Source organism: Neltuma alba, unplaced genomic scaffold (assembly GCF_004799145.2).
Source record: "Neltuma alba isolate B1F8T4 unplaced genomic scaffold, ASM479914v2 tig00011557_pilon, whole genome shotgun sequence".
Taxonomy (NCBI): Eukaryota; Viridiplantae; Streptophyta; class Magnoliopsida; order Fabales; family Fabaceae; genus Neltuma; species Neltuma alba.
Genome location: NW_021636216.1, coordinates 129,573 through 146,603, shown reverse-complemented (window position 1 = coordinate 146,603; position 17,031 = coordinate 129,573). Strand labels below are relative to the sequence as shown.

Below are 17,031 nucleotides of genomic sequence, written 5' to 3'. Positions count from 1 at the left end.
CTCCTTTCTTGTCATTTTCATTCATCAGACCATTTCTGAAGCACCGATCTCCAAATGAGGAAGACAGAATTTTAAGCCTATGCTAAGCGGAATCAAAAAAAGAAAAAGAAAACTGGAGATTCAAACACCGGATATAGAGGTGAAGGATGCAGCTTGTTTTGTTGTCGTTGGGGGGAGGCGGATCAAGAGATCTTGCTTACAGAAATGAAAAGAGAAAGGAACAAAAAATGTTTGGAGAAGGGTGGAAACAGAGAGATGCAGGATTGAAATATTGATAAAATTGATGACAAAATGCAATCTCAATGCTATCAAGTGAAAATTTAAAATTTAAAATACAAACAAAAGACTAGAAGGGGGAAAAAGAGAATATAAGCATAGAGATAACACATCAGCACAGAGCCACAAAATGAAATTAATATTTCCGAAACCCCAAGGTCAAGCTGATTATTGGCACACCTTACAGTTCAAAATAAAATATATCAGCTTCCAGTAGATTTCGCAAAACAATAATACACTGCCAATGATTTCAAATACACGCGCGCGCACACATTGATGACTCTTTATAACTGCAATGTTATTTTAAAATAGAAATTACAAAATAATTCCATTTATAACCAAGTCACTTGTGATATAAATTCATGAAATCTTGGTATACAACAAACAAAATTCTGTTATCCAGCAGTGCAAACAATGACAATATACATAAATACACAATTAGTATGGGTGGATTCAATAGAAATCAATCAATAGCCTATTCTATATATGTTCTATTACTATTCATCCACGAACTGAACTATGTACGAGAGACAAGGGAACAGGGCAAAACAGAAGAAATCTATGGACAACAAAGGTTAAGGTTTCACAAACGAGGTCGTTTTCCACACAAGCTAATAGAGCTAACTTTCATGGGAGTTGCCACCACCAATGGAGCTCCTGGAGAGTCACTATCAGCAAATTTGTCATGCATAAATCGAGATTCTACAATCAACTCATCCTTCATTACTATCATATAACAGTAACAGCTCTTAAGCCCTTGTTGATTTCTATAACATTCATGAACACTGTTCTTCACCTGCTGAAAGCTCCATATCACACTAAAATTACCCATAGTTGCAACCAGGTGACGCTCCTTTTTACTATTCTCAGTGACCTGCAAGAGAAACAACAATTACAAATATGCAATGATTGCTACGAGTTTACACACAAAACTACCCAGTAAATTTAGAACAGTTTCAAACCTGTCAGTCTGCCACACTGCAAGTGAGAGTAGCAAAGTATCAAACATTCAAGTTACCAATTTCATCAGACTAGAAATATCTGATTCACTTAATAACCAAAATAAGCAAAGTATCAAACATTCAAGTTACCAATTTCATCAGGCTAGAAATATCTGATTCACTTAATAACCAAAATAAGTACTATACCAATATACTTACATTTTACGACACCTATCCACAACATTTAGTTCTGGAAGTTACCGAAGTTAATCAAAAGAATACCTATAAGCATGGGCATAAATAATACACTGAAATGGTAAAAGGGGACTAATTAGTGGCAAACTGGCAATAATTGTACTCTGTGGCAGCTACATGAAAGATAGGTAAGTAGTTAGGATTTTACAGCAACAGTTGCATAATGTGTGGATATAGCAGAAGGTAATTACCCATGAAAAACGGCCACCATGAAACTTATTGTTCGTGCCACCTAAAAGTGAATCCTGCGGAGACAACTTCAACAGTGTTGGCATTCGTTCCGTGAATCCGTCTTCTGTTTCCCCATCTTTACCAGCTAATAAAGTGCAGATCAATATCAAATAAGTGTCAGTAGTGCCTAGCACCCACTTGCCATCATAGGTAACATCAACGTGGGTGATTGGAGAGCCTAGCCCAGGAAAAATAGTCTTCGACTGCCACATTGATGTCTTTGAATACAACCGTATTCTTCCATCAAGAGACCCTACAAATATTGAACCATCCCCAGCCGTTACAAAGCACTGGAAATTTGTTCTTCTGGAGAATAGATACCCGTGGTTCCAATTCAACGCCGGAGAATTTGCTGCCGCAAAACTTTGAACCATTCCTTTCCTGTCACGCATATCCCATTGACAAAGCATATTATCAGCTAAGCCCAAAAACGTTCGAATTGGAAGGATCCAATTGTGATCCCTTGGTATCATTTGTAATATCCCTCATAGTGATGTCCACTCCATCCTTCTGAAACTTCCATTCGTTCACAATCTTACCAGTGTCGAGATCAAGTTGGTGAAGACTCGAGGCGTGTGGTATCCCTTCCTTCATTGGATTCATAATCAGCATATCAGTTTCAACCCTCATCAGTATCGCTTTACTTGATGCTGATTGGCCTGAACTGGAACTTCCAAGCAACTTGCCACAATCAAATTTCACAAACACACCTTTTCCATGAACCCCGTGGCTAAAATTTCTGTAAACCTGAACGCCTGTATCATTCACTAAGAAACTATGATCAAGAGCACCCAAAGTCAAGCTCATCACTCGTCCATTAGCATCCTCCTCAAACTCCTCCATCATGCCCTCGGCGTAAAGCCGATCCACTGATGCTCTGGAATTGGCTTCCGCGGACGTCTTTGCATCCTTCTTATGCTCTTCGTCTCCTTCTCGGCCGTGTTCTGGCTCATCGTATTCTTCGCGATCAGAGTCGGAGACATCGAGGCCCTCGCTGCTCTGTGAAGCCCCCATGGATGATGAATTGGCCAGATAGATTGACATGAGTTGGTTTGGCTTTCGATGTTGCATACGTAGTTTTTAATCATTACTACTTGAATTCGTTTTGCTTTTGGCGCTTAGGAACGAAGCTTTTCGAGAAATGAGTTGTATTCATAGAATCATAGAATGCGACGTGCTAATTGCTACGCGCTCCTCTCCTTTCTTTTATTTTTCTTTTTTCCCCATATTTTTTTAAAGGGAGAATTTCACTAAAGTCTCATTGATGGGACTTTATTAAAAATAAATCCCAAAAAATTTTGAAATATCACTGGAGTCTGTCAGGCCTAAAATAAAATTAAATTAGAAAGTAAAAGGGCTGTTATCCCTACAAGTGAGGATATAAATTTTAACCAAAAAAATAAAAAATTAACAACTCAACATATAAAAATTTACAACTCAATTTGCAAGTATTCAAGTAACTTACATGTGGGAATCCAATTTTTAACAACAAAAACTAGAAAAATAACAACTATACATATGAAAATTTACAAATAAAAAAATAACCTATGAACATTTATAACAAATAATAGAAAATTAATAAAATAACAATTATACAAAAAATTTACAATTTATTGGGATTTGTTGTTATTTAATGATTAATGATTAGAAACAAAAAATTTACAACAAAAAATAATAAAATAACAATTATAAATATAGAAATTTATAACTCAATTTAAAAGTGCTAGGTAGAGTGAAGATACAAATTTTATCAACAAAAAATTAAAAAAATAACTTTACACATGAAAATTTGTAACTCAATTTACAATACTTAGATTAGGGTATTTTAGTAAAAAGACTTCTCAATTTAATTTCATTATGAAACAAAAAGATTGACTTAAAGTTTTAAAATCTTTTGAGACTTTTTCTTCAATAAGTCTAGATTGTAGGACTTAGCTGAAATTTTTTCTTTTTTAAAGTATTTTTATTTGGGAAAATTCAAAAAATATATACCTGAATTTCCAAAATCCCAAAATTGCAAAATTTCAAATAGGGCAGCATGACTAAATTTAAAATTTAAAATATTGATGAATTTATAATGTTATCTCTAATTTATTTTTTAAAAAAAATTAAAGTCACCCTCACCATCAATCCCACTAATTGGTTGGCTAACTGACTGCCAACGACCTATAATGGTTAGTGACCAGTATCAGAGCTCTAACAACTAGCAACTATTTTTTTTAAGGATTTTTTTAACATTTTTAATGTGATTGACAATTCTTTCTTTTAACAAGTCTCACAACTTCATTAATATCATTAATGTTTTTCAGGTTTTTAAATTAAGAATTTTTTTAAAATATTTGTAATATGGTTTCTTACTCTAATTATAAGGATATTCACAAATTCATTAACCATATTATATGATAGGTTTTCTAAATTGAAAAAAATTAGTGAGCGCCTAACCTGATAGGATTAACATTCATAACATGATTGACAACTCTTTTAATTAGTGCACAACTTGATAAATGCCATTTATCACATATTTTTCAGATTTTTACATTGGGAATTTTTTAAGATTTGTAACATAGTTGTCAACTCTCATATTGATATTACAACTCCATTAATGTCATTAACTACGTTATATGACATGTTTCTAAACTTTGGAGAAATTTGTGAGTGTCTAACTTTGAAGGATTCTTCCAACATTCATAATTCAATTAACAACTCTCTTAACAAGTCTCATAACTATATTAATAATAACAATTTTAAAAGCATGTCATATAATTGGGTTAATAATGTTAACAGAGTTGTAAATACATTATAAGAGTTGATAACAATGTTGCAAATATTGAAAAAAATTCCCAATTTAAAAACATGAAAAACATACGGTATATGGCATTAATTGTGTTGTAAGACTCGTTAAAAGAGTTGTCAATCATATTAGAAATATTGAAAAAATCCTGCAATATTAGGGATACACTAATTTCCTTAATTTTAGAAACCTGTCACATAATGTGGTTAATGATACTGATGGAATTGTGATTATCATTATAAGAGTTGGCAACTATGTTATAAATGTTTAAAAAATTTCAATTTTAAAACCTGAAAAATATATGGTTAATAGCATTAATAAAATTATGAGACTCCTTAAAAGAACTGTTAATCACATTAAGAATGTTGAAAAAAATTCAAAAAACAGAGGTAGGCCGCAGGAGCTCTAGGATCATTGTCGACCAATAAGAGTAATTTTGAGGTTTTTTCTATAAATAAAGGGTAGCATTGTAAATCCGTCAACATTTTATAATTCCCTTGATAGATTTAAAATTTTGCACTTCAAAAGAGTATTGAACATAAAATGTACTCATTCTGATCCTAAATATGAGAATTAAGTAATTAATTTAAAAAATAATTATATTAATTATTTGTAACAAAAATGCATGTTCTTCTTTCTAAATCATCCCTTTTGATAATAGGCATTGAAAAACTACTTACTTGATGAAAAGGCGCCTCTATATATACACCCAGTTTGAAGAATTTTGAAGGAAAAAAAAAAGTATATAAATGTAAAAAATAAGATGAATTGAGATTTTATATTTAAGATTAAAATAAACTTATTAACTAATTTTTACATTTAGGATTGAAAGGAGTATATTAATTTGAATTCAGGTACAGTAGATAAAAAGTTCTTCTACAGATTCATGAATGTGGAAAGAAAACGAATAGACAATCAATCTCAATTTGATGAACTGACTCATGAAGGCTGCTATTAAGATCCTTAATTGAAGAATTATAAGAATTCATACACACACACACACTCGAACACAGAATATGATAATAATTATAAGACTTTTAAATAAATTTATATTGATATTATAATATTTTCTAAATGTATTTGTATGATTAGAGACTCAGAGTTCTTGTTATTTAATTTTTCTGTCATTGATTTCAAATCCTCAGTTATAAAAACAAACAAACAAAAAAAACCAAAGAAGAAAGCCTCTGAGTTGGTTGAATTTTTAAAATTATGTAATAGAAATGCCAAAAATATTGAAGAGTTCTTTTTGAAACTCAGGCAAATTTTAAGGAGAAAAATCAAAATTTTGGAGGAAATAATATTCGAAAAATAACCAAGGTACATAAGACAATAAAGAATTAATTAAGACAATATTTACAGTGAAAAGACCAGAAAAATCATATCTAGAAAAAGGACGAGATGAATAAAATAAAACTCAAATGTCAATTAACATAATTACACTTCATCAATAAATAACCTAATATAAGTTTTCATTAAAAAATTATAGTTGAGTTAAGTATAATTAAGCTAAGGCTTAATTATATTAAAAGACTAATTACAGGTAATACATTTTATAAAAGATCTTAAAATAATTAGATTAAATGATCAAATATTAAAAGTTAAATTTAAAAGTACCGTATTGTCTTTCTTTAAAAGATGTAAAAGGGAAAAAAAATCAAACCTTTTCTTTCTCAATATTCAAAAAGATTGCTGATGTTTGGATAATGATTATCTCTTCGTTACTTATGAAGAGCCTCATACCCACGATGAATAGCACCTTGTGCTCGGAATTCGGAAAGAGGCAAGTAGCTTGTCTTTTTACTCGTGTAAGCGATAAGGTTGAGAGTCAAGTTTTGTAAATTAAACAAAAAAACAAATTATCTCGAGAGAGATATTTCCAATGAAATCAGGATAATAATTAAATTCTTCTGGTCTCTGTCTATTTGGATGAGGAGTTGAAGTCGAAAAATCTTTGAAACAGTTATTTTCTAATGCTCGCTATCTAGGTCTTTTTGGTTTGGCTGTTCTTTCATGAGAATTTCCCGGATGAACTTCCCAAATTTTAAAACATGGTTAAAAGAAACACATATCCATCTCCACAGGTCTAATGTGTGGAAGCATTTGTCTCCTCAATACAATCTTGAGAAAATGCAACGATGCCTTGCATCATGGAAAACATGCCATCATGTAGGAAAATCAAAATATGCAATCCTCTCAGGCCTAGCTTTTCAAGAATTATCAAATATTTGTTGTAGGCTTTGCTCTAATATTGGCCTCTTTGCGTGTATAAAAAGTTGAGTCTTATTATTATCAAGGCATCAATTGTTATTGTGGCCTGTCAATCGAGGAGTTTCTATGGAGAATCAATCTATACCAGGAATACCATTTTTCACCAAGTCTTTACGAGTATCACTCTTCTGGATTCATAACTCCAACTTAATAGATGCAGGTTTCGAGCTGTTATTATCCATTTATTGGGGTCAAGAGTCCCGCAAATTCTCATCGTTTATCTTCCAAGCTGTTATGACAAAAAATTTTGCCATTACTTCAGGATTTTTCTCATGCATATATTTGCACTTTAACTTATTGTACTATGTAAAACTCTTGCCTTTTCAATATATTTTGTCTTGTTCCCCAAAAAAGGCAATAATTAAATTTGACTTAGTATTAAATAATTGGTAGTGAATAAATAAAAGAAAATAAGAGAGTATAAAGTTGGGATAGCAAAAAAAAAAATATTAAATAAATGTGTAAGCATACATTATATATAAAGAAGGAAAAATCACAAAAAAGACTGTCAAAATTAAAAAATTGCACAAAAAGACCCGTATACAAAAATTATTATCAAAACCCATACAAATATTATAACAAGTCCCTATTTGTAATTTTTTTTATTTCGACAGATTTTTTTTTGTGATTTTTCCTGTAGAGAATATTTGATGTGAAATTTATTAAAGAGATAATGATAAAAAAAATATGGGGAAAGACGGAAAAATGATTCTTGAATTTGAAAATTCCCAAATGATTATCTAAATGAGCAAAGTTTTAATTTAGGTATAGTTGACCAAATTGAGATTTTCAAATTTATTGAAATGACCATATTGCCCTTAATTTTTTTTTTTTTTAAAACCATCAAGCACCCTCACTGGTCGATCGATCTCCAAGGCTTCGGTGCCGATAGCAACAATTGGAGTTCAGGTGGGTAGCTAGTCATTGGAGGTTTAGCGGCTAGCCAACGATTGGTCATTAAAGTTCCAGTGGTCGACAATTATTTTTTTGGGAATTTTTCAAGTCTAGTAACGTGATTAACAAGTTTTTTAACACTATTAATAAGTTTATTATGATAGTTAACAACAAATTTCTCAAGAAATTCAAAAAGTAACATTTTTATAACTTCAGTAACATTGTTAACAAATAATGTAACAATATTAACAACTCTTATAACATTATTAACCATGTGATCTAAGAGCTTTTTACACTTTAAGAAATTAGTCATGATATCATAAATAAGAAAATTTTCAAGTGTTGTAACATGGTTGATAGGTCTTTTAACGCTATTAACCAAGTTGGTATTGCCGTTAACAATAGATTTTTCAAAAAATTTTAAAAAATGGCATTCTTATAACTTTAATAACACAGTTAACAAGTCATGTAACAATATTAACAACTCTCACAATGCCATTAATAACTCTCATAATAAGTCATGTAGTGATATTAACAACTCTTATAATATAGTGATTACCTAATAAATGAAAAAATTTCATTGTACAACCTTCATAAGGAGCTGTTATTAAAAACATCAATCTTCATACGAAAATTTTGGTAATGATATTATGAGAATTGTTAATACTCCTCCGGTTCTAAATATAAGACCCTTATACTAGTATATAAGGGTCTTATATTTAGGATCGGAGGAGTATCATCACATGACTTATTAACCACATACTGAAGTTGTAAAAATAGCATTTTTTGAATTTTCTAAAAAAACTTATTATTAACTACTATAACAAACTGGTTAATAACGTTAAACTTCTTAATCATTATTAGACTTAAAAAAATTTCTCAAAAAATAGTTGTGGGACGCCAAAACTCTAGTGACTAATAGCCACTTGAACTCTAAGTGACTACTGGCGGTACCGAAGCTTCGATGATTGGCATGCCAGTGGCGGTGCTTAGTGGTTCTTTTTCAAAAAATCCAAATGACAATATGGTCGTTTTAACAAATTTAAAAATTCCAATTTTGCTAGCTATACCTAAAATGAAATTTTATTTATTGGAGTAATCATTTAAGAATTTTCATATTCAAGAATCATTTTTCTATCCTTTTTTCAAAAATCATTTGATGCGGTAAAGTACGGACAAAAGACTGCTAGAGGCAAAAGGAGGTATCAAACAACATGAAATTCTCTCAAAATACTTTCTCTAGTCTTTAATATAATAATTACTACCTTCAGTTTTTAATATAACAGCTGATTTGACTTTTATTTTAGTCTTAAATTTAATACCTCAATTCACTTTGTCTCTCATATTTATTCATTTTTAAGGATAATCCTTATAGTAATGATAGTATTAGCTAATACACTTAATTAGCAATGATATTTTAAGAAAGACAACATCTGTTTATTACAAATAATTAACCTAATTAATTTTCTTAAATTACCCAAATTAGTCAACTAGCTCTTATATTAAAACCGCAGATAGTATTTAACTAATTTAAACAGATTAAGAAAATTAATTATTTGTAATAAATATGAATTAATTTTCCTAAAGTACTTTTCAATCTTAACTATCTTTAAATATAATATGTGTAATCAATAGACATACTTTAGAAAATGAATAATAAATTTAAAAGACAAAATGTATTGTGATTTTATATTTAAAACCAAATTCAATTTTCAGTTAGCTCTTATATTGAAGATTATAAGTAGGAATATAAGAAGATTGAAGATAAAACTTGATAAAATTATTTGTTACAGTTAATAATCTATATAAAGATTTAAAGTCATTAATAGAATATAGTGTCACCGCACAATTCATCTAGCCACTGGCCATACAATTCATAAAGCCAACCTTAGCAATGAAGTGTTTTATTAAAGGGTTAATTAATCCGTAAGTCTTTATAGCTTTAACGAATTTTTAATTAGGTCCCTATAGTTTTTTTTCTTTTTATCAGGTCCTTATACTTTTACCTTTTTTTAATTAGATCCTTGTATTTATTTATTTTTAATTAAGTCCTTATAATTTCACTAAATTTTTAATCAGGTCCATGTAGTTTTAATTTTTATTTATTAATTAAATATAAGCTTAATTAAATAGATTAATACTGAAATATAAAATATTAATAATTAAATTAAATTAATAATTATGTAATAAAAAAGTAATAGAATTAATTAATTCAGGAAAATTTTTAGAACAATTAATTTTTTTCTGAAAAAATTAAAATCATTATAATAATTCAATATCTTTAGAATATTATTGTTTATAAACTAATATTAAATAATATATACTATTTTATGTTTATATAATAGTACTATTAGAATTTATAAAATAAAGAATAAAAAATTCAGGGACTTAATTAAAAATAAAGTGAACTTATAAGGATTTGATAAAAAGAAAAATAAATACAAGGATCTAATTAAAAACAGGTGAAAGTATAAGGACCTGATTAAAAAAAAAATTATGAAGACCTGATTCAAAATTAATTGAAATTATAAGGAGTTGTGAATTAATTATCTTTTTATTAAATATATCAAATAATTAAGCTTTATATGTGTAATCTCTTTTTCATTTTTCTTTTTGCCCCCACAAGACTTGCTCGTCACTTTTGAGCCCAGCTTTTCATTTGGTCGGTCCCTCGCACCAAACAGTCACCGACTCACCGCCTTTCTCCTTCCGCGGTTGGTAAGCGCATGTCCCATGCTTTCTCTCGTCCCCGTTGGAGAGTGGACCCAGTTTAGTAGTCATCAGGTTTGTTAAATTTGAACGGTTTTAAATTTAAAATGTTTAATTAATTATTTTTAAATAAAAATTATTTTGAAAAAAAATTAAGAATTTATCTTTATTTTATATTTTATACCCATTAAAATAATTGCTTTTGAAAATAAAAGTAAAAAAATAAATTTGGATTGTCCAGATCACATCTAAGTGGTTTAGATCTAATGAAATTGGATACTCGTTTTTTTTTCTTCTCTTGAGTGATGAGCACTTAAATTCATTCCCTAAATAGCTGAGCAGTTTCGCATAATAGAGAATTTCTAAATTTAATCAAATATCTTGAATAACAATTAAGTACTTAATAAATTTTAATTTTCACCTTAGAACCTTCAAAATTGTAAATTTTAGCTGTGGAGGATGCTTGAATATCCATGCTTATCAATCCTAAAGTATTGATAAACTGGATATGTTCTTAGTAAACAGATCAAGACTGAAGCACAAAAATTATTGGTTTAAGCGCGGTTGAATCAAGGATTGACTGAATTAGAATTAAAATAAGAGATAATTAATATGCAAGTTCTTATAGTTTCAATCAATTTTTAATTGGATTCTTATAATTTTTTTTATCAAGTCCCCATAATTTCACATATTTTTAATCAAGTCCTTATAATTTTTTTTATCTTTTATCAGGTCCTCATTGTTTTACTTTATTTTTAATTAGGTCCTTGTAGTTTTTATTCTATATTCTATAAATAATAATATTCTATAAATAATAAATTATTATAATAATCGTATGTTAATATTTTTTTAAATTTTTAGTTAAACATATATATTATTTATTTTTCAATTCTAATTTTTATAATTATAAAATTTTTTAAAATTAGAATATAATTATAAATAATTTATAGTTAAATATAATATAATTATAAATAATTTACAGTTAAGTATAAGTGATTATTCTAATTAATTATTAATTACGAAGTGATTATATTAATTATTGTTTGCAATTATATAATTATTAATTTAAAAATAAAATTAATTTTAAAGAATAAATTTAATAAATAATTTTTTTTAAAAACTACAAAGGACCTAATTTAAAAATAAGTGAAACTATAAAGATTTGATAAAAAGAAAAAAAAATAGAGGGACCTAATAAAAAACATGTGAAAGTAAAAGGATCTGATAAAAAGACAAAATTTTACAGGGAATTGATTAAAAATCAGATAAAACTATAAGGACCCAGAGATTAATTATCCCTTAAAATAATAAAGAGTAACTAAAATTTATAAAATATTCATGTATAATCATGAGAAGAGTAATATCTTTATAAGATTTTGAGACTTTGTTGCTTTCGTCTTTGCTACTCAATATTCTTTAATACTGCTTTTGGCTTGTTAGGTTATTTCCTGGTTAAGAGTAGTCCTCTTGGCTTTGCAGTGTGATTCTCCACTCAATGCTACTAGGGGAGTTTCCTATGTTGGCATTATTGAAGCCTACCTTATTTGATCTCTTGTTTAGTTTGCTCTTTCAGAAAAAGAAATTTCATATTTTGTATTTTTGAAGAAACAAACTCGTAAATATATTTTTGTACTACTCTACTGTGCTTTTACCTCTCGTGAACGCTAGGGAAATAAGAATATATAACTAAGAATTGATAAATTACGTTGAATAGTAACAATTTGTTACACCAGAAGCCTTGAGGGCACTTTATGAGAAAGGTCTTCTATGAATGATTATTAAAAATCCTGAAATTGAGGTATCAATCAAATTCATGGTGGTCATCCCCTTTGTTTCTTGGGAAAATTTCATATAAGCCCCACAAGATAAACTTAATCTCAATCAGTCCCAACACAATGTGAAATTTCACCTCATTTTCCTTAGCCCAAAATGAAATTAAGTTTGAAAAGAAAATGACTATGTTGCCCCTAAAAATTGTAACAACCTCAGGTATATTTTGCAAGTCAAAATATGTATTCTGACAACAACAAAAATAGCTGATTAACTACTATATAGATGCAAATTTATAACTTTCAATTTTCACAATAACAAAAAATATCTAATTAACAACTGTACAGATGCAAATTTAAGACTTTCAATTTTCACAATAGTAAGATATGAACATGAAAAATTCACAATTTTTTATAAGTAACTTTGCAAGCCAACATACACATTTTAATAACAAAAGATAGCTAAATAACAATTATACATATAAAAACTTACAACCCTCAATTTTCATAAGAACAAGCTATGAATAAAAAAAATTTAAAAAAATGCTCATAGATAAATTTGCAATTTAAAGTATGCATTTTAACCAAAAAAAAAAAATAGCTCAATAACAATCGGACATATGGAAATTTATAACAATCAATTTTCATAATATATCCCTTGTGAAGTAACACATTCCTTCCACGCTCATATCCACACACTCAAGCACGTGAATTTTTCATGTTTATAACTTAGCTTGTTATTATGAAAATTGAATTACAAATTTTTATATGCAAAACTGTTATTTAGTTACTTTTTGAGGTTAAAATATGTATTTTTGACTTGCAAATTTACCTATGAGCTGCGAGATCTTGTTATAATAAAAATCGAGAATTATAAATTTGTATATCTATAGTGGTTATTTAGCTATTCTTTGTTATGAAACTGTGTATTTTGACTATGAGTACTTGTGAATTTTTCATGTTCACATGTTGTAACGATAAAAATTTAGAGTTATAAATGTCCATATGCACCATTGTTGTGTAACTACTTTTTGTTGTTAAAATGTATATTTCAACTTGCAAACTTACTTATAATCACTTATGAAATTTTTATGTTTATATCTTGTTACTGTAAAAAATGATAGTTGTAAATTTCCACATGTACAGTTGTTATTTAACTATTTTTGTTGTTAAAATGTATATTGTTACTTGTACAACTAAATTATGAGTTTCTCAAAATTTTTAGGTTTAACATGATCATTTTACTTTCACAGTAATTTCATATTAGGCCAAAGAGACTGAAATGAAATTTCAGATTGTTTTGAGATTGGAACTGGTTGGGAATTAAATTCTCACCATGGGACTTAAATGAAATTCTCCCTTGTTTCTTGGAACCTGTTAGTTCTATTATTTGCATATCTACTAATGCCATCTCCAAAGAATTTCTGTTGAATGGTTTTATTTCTTTTTCCAGGTATTCTTTTGCCTTTTCTGGTGACAATTTATTGCCCACCAGCACTACACTGGCCTACTTGTTGGGTAGGGGTTTGAAACTTTTGCCTTTTCTGTGTGTCCGGATGAACCAAGGGCTCTAGTAGAGAAAGAGAAGGTGAGATCTAATCCCCACCTAAGGTAGTTTTTACTTTTTATTTTGGGCTTGGCCCTCATTTGCACCCCAAAAAACTGTGATTAGTAGAGGGCTGACTAATTTTTTTCAGAAAACACTATAATAAGATCCCAAAAAAATACTCCTCCAGTCCTTAATATAAAACACATTTAACTAATTTGATTAAATTAAAGAAGTTAGATAGTTAGTTAATTATAAAAAAAGTGACATTTTTTCTAAAACACCATAATTATATTTCTTAATACCCCATCTTCCTCTTCTACTTGATTATAATTAAGGGAGTATCCATAGGGGTAATTTAGAGAAAATTGATAAATATAACAAATGGGTCTTATATTTAGGACTAAAACCTACTAAAAAATTAGGTCCTATATTAAGGGCCAAAGGAGTAATTATTATCAATAAGTCTCAACAAGTGAACATTTATCATTTATTATATTAGAACTTGCTTTGTTGTCACTAAGTCTTTTTAACAATTATGTTCTTTCTTTAAGATTTTATAACAATTCTCCCACTTTTTTACGCATATATTCAGGTATGATACATGTTTTTGCTTGATAGAATCCTTCCTATTGCCAAATGTCTGGGCTTTCGCATGCATTTGGTGGGGAAGTGGCAGTTCTATCAATGCGGATTTTCAATTATAGCTTAAGTTTGTTATTAAAACAGTAAGGCAAAAAAGTGGGCTTGTTATTAAGGCCTGACCCATGGGCCAGAGCAGGCCAATGAACAGATGGACATGGTCTCTCAGTAACATACACCAAATGAAAAATTTCATGCGGGTGTATCATGAAGACATGAACTGCTATTGTACACTAAATAAATCCGCTTGCTCCAATGGAGTGGAATGGGCTAGACAAAAAGTGCTACGTAAGTTGGATCTATCTTCCAGTGCTCCGATCATGCAAAGCCAGCACAAGTTACCCCAAAATCAAAAGTAGCTTGAATTTATAATTCAAAGTTGACAAAGATTCCAACTCCAGGTAAGTTAGACGAATATTAAGACATTAGAGAGATGGAACGAACACTCGGATTAAAACTGTTTTCCAAGCATAACACACACAGTCCTTAGGTCAAATATTTTCGATTTTTCACCCCTAAGTTTTCCATGAACAGACTTGCTAATTTTGTGCCATCCAGAGTTACATGGAACAAAACAACGATAGAAACAAGGGTGTCATTCCCATGATCCAAACCATCTCATGTTTATATGTGATTGTCTAATGCTCCTCATGATATTATTTTGAAGACAATGTAAAACTCATTTCACTTATCAATTACAAACATGGCAAAGTTGCAGCTCTAGAAGACAATCAAAATCTCTTCATTTTCAAAGTGTCAAACCTGCTAAGCTCTTTGTTTAGAAATCTAAATTCTGAATTCCCAGAATGAGGGAGGTTCCAAAATTAATAAGAGAAGTCCTCCTTGCCATATCACCGGTTGTCAGATGGGGCTGATATAGTTAACAAATTTTCCTGTGATCGGGGAAAAATAAGGTTGTCACGATTCACAAGCTTAACTTCGACTGAGAGCAAAAAGATTATAGCTCAACAGGAAAAGCAACAGTTTACAGTTCGGCTTAACATGTTTTAAATAATTCTTATGAAAATAACCAGTCCATTGTCTTAATTTTTATGAAGATAACTAGTCCATGGCCTGAGCTGGTTGACACTCAAATCTTCTAGAGATATCTCAGCAGATAACTTTCTAGACATTCACCAGTTATCAGCTTATTCCCATAGTTCTACTTCTGTCGTCCAGACAGCGCTACTTCTGCTGGGAAAGAAAATTTGATAGAATCACATAACAGAGGAGTCCCTTATGCTACTTCTGATCCTAAATATAGGATATAGTGTGTAGTGCAAATTACATTAAAAATCAGATCCTATATTTAGAACTGGAGGTAGTACATTCAAAATGAGGATTTCTAAGCTGAATCCTTAATCTCAATTTGTATCCTCTCGATGTTCTCAGTAAGTGAACTAAACACACCCTATACCTAGCTCCCACCTGAAATTATTTAAAGCTGTTGGCTAAGACATGTTATAAAAAGGTATGCAATATCATCAAATAGTTGGCCTTAGCGATGGAGTCTAGTATAGAGCCAATTGTTGCTTTAACATTCGACTGTTTGCATGGACAAAATGCCCATCATGTATGATCTACATGGTTCCATTGCAAAGTACAAACAACTATCGAGAGGGAAGAAAGAGAAACAAACCTTCGCTGGAAGTGTAGGCATCGCAGGGAAGCTTGGAAACAAGGTATGCGGAAGCAATCGCATTGTGTACAGGTTTGATAGAGCTCAATTCTCTTCGCAACAACCTAAGCAAGGATTCAAAATGGACGTCATAAATCATAACTATCATCAACATTATATAAATTTAAACGGTCATGAATTTGAGGCGGTAAACATAAATTGCGAGCATCAGAAGCACTAGAGCACCTTAAAGGAGAAGGCTGACCAACAGGAGCGCGAGGAAGAGTGAAATTTGAGTTTCTGAGAGAACGAGCAAACGAGGGTATTCTTGGAGCCGAATTAGCTGAAGCTCTGCATAAAATGCATACAATCGTTCGTCTTCCGATCATTGAAGCCATTGATGATGCCTCTTTTGCTCACTCCCTTCGAATCGTACCCTAAACCTCCGTAAAATCTACACCCCCAAATTAGATTCCGCACCATCGCATTACCAATATATACTGAATGTTTAAACTAGCTTGCATTTCAAACAAGCACTCGAGTATTGGCGAGGGCTTATTCTATCTGTACCAATGTCAATGCATATGCGGGAGAAACCACTCGAGTGACCTAATCATTGGCTTGCGTTTGCAAGACCAGGACCATGGTTTTAGAACATAAACAGATGGATTCCTGACCCACACATTCATATCGATACAATTAGACTAAGTTCTATAGAGAACAATCTTGTATTTCTATCGAAAGCAGTGGACAACAGTTTTTTTGGCCGGAGAAGGCATTTCATATAAAGAAACTAGAACATACGAAAGCAATGGGCGGCCTCGAACGCGAATCAGGGAAGGGGTCTCGAATAAGGAACGTAGGTCGATTTGGAACTTACCTCAAAGAAGTCGTCGGGCCTGAGCCGCGACGATGGACAGCTGCACGACGGCGGAGTTGAGTGACAGAAAGCACTGAGCAACGACGGCCGGACTGCGAGATGGAGCTGGAGTCCCATCGGGGGCTGGAATAGCATTCCAATTCAAGCTAACCGTCCAGTTGATCTATGGCACAAGACTGATCGAAACGCGGTCGTTTTTTTTTGGCTC

The 17,031-nt window shown here is 30.6% G+C and overlaps 1 long non-coding RNA gene and 1 pseudogene across 1 annotated transcript; both read right to left on the bottom strand.

Moving 5' to 3' along the window:
• Window positions 1-595: 595 nt before the first annotated feature.
• LOC114714959 (protein CYPRO4-like) lies at window positions 596-2,729 on the bottom strand (annotated as a pseudogene).
• A 12,183-nt stretch (window positions 2,730-14,912) lies between these two features.
• Window positions 14,913-17,031, bottom strand: LOC114714960 (uncharacterized). Its single transcript, XR_003737499.1, has 4 exons — window positions 16,824-17,031; window positions 16,190-16,397; window positions 15,965-16,068; window positions 14,913-15,218 (listed from the first exon to the last, which is right to left on the bottom strand). It is a non-coding gene; the product is annotated as an uncharacterized LOC114714960 (long non-coding RNA).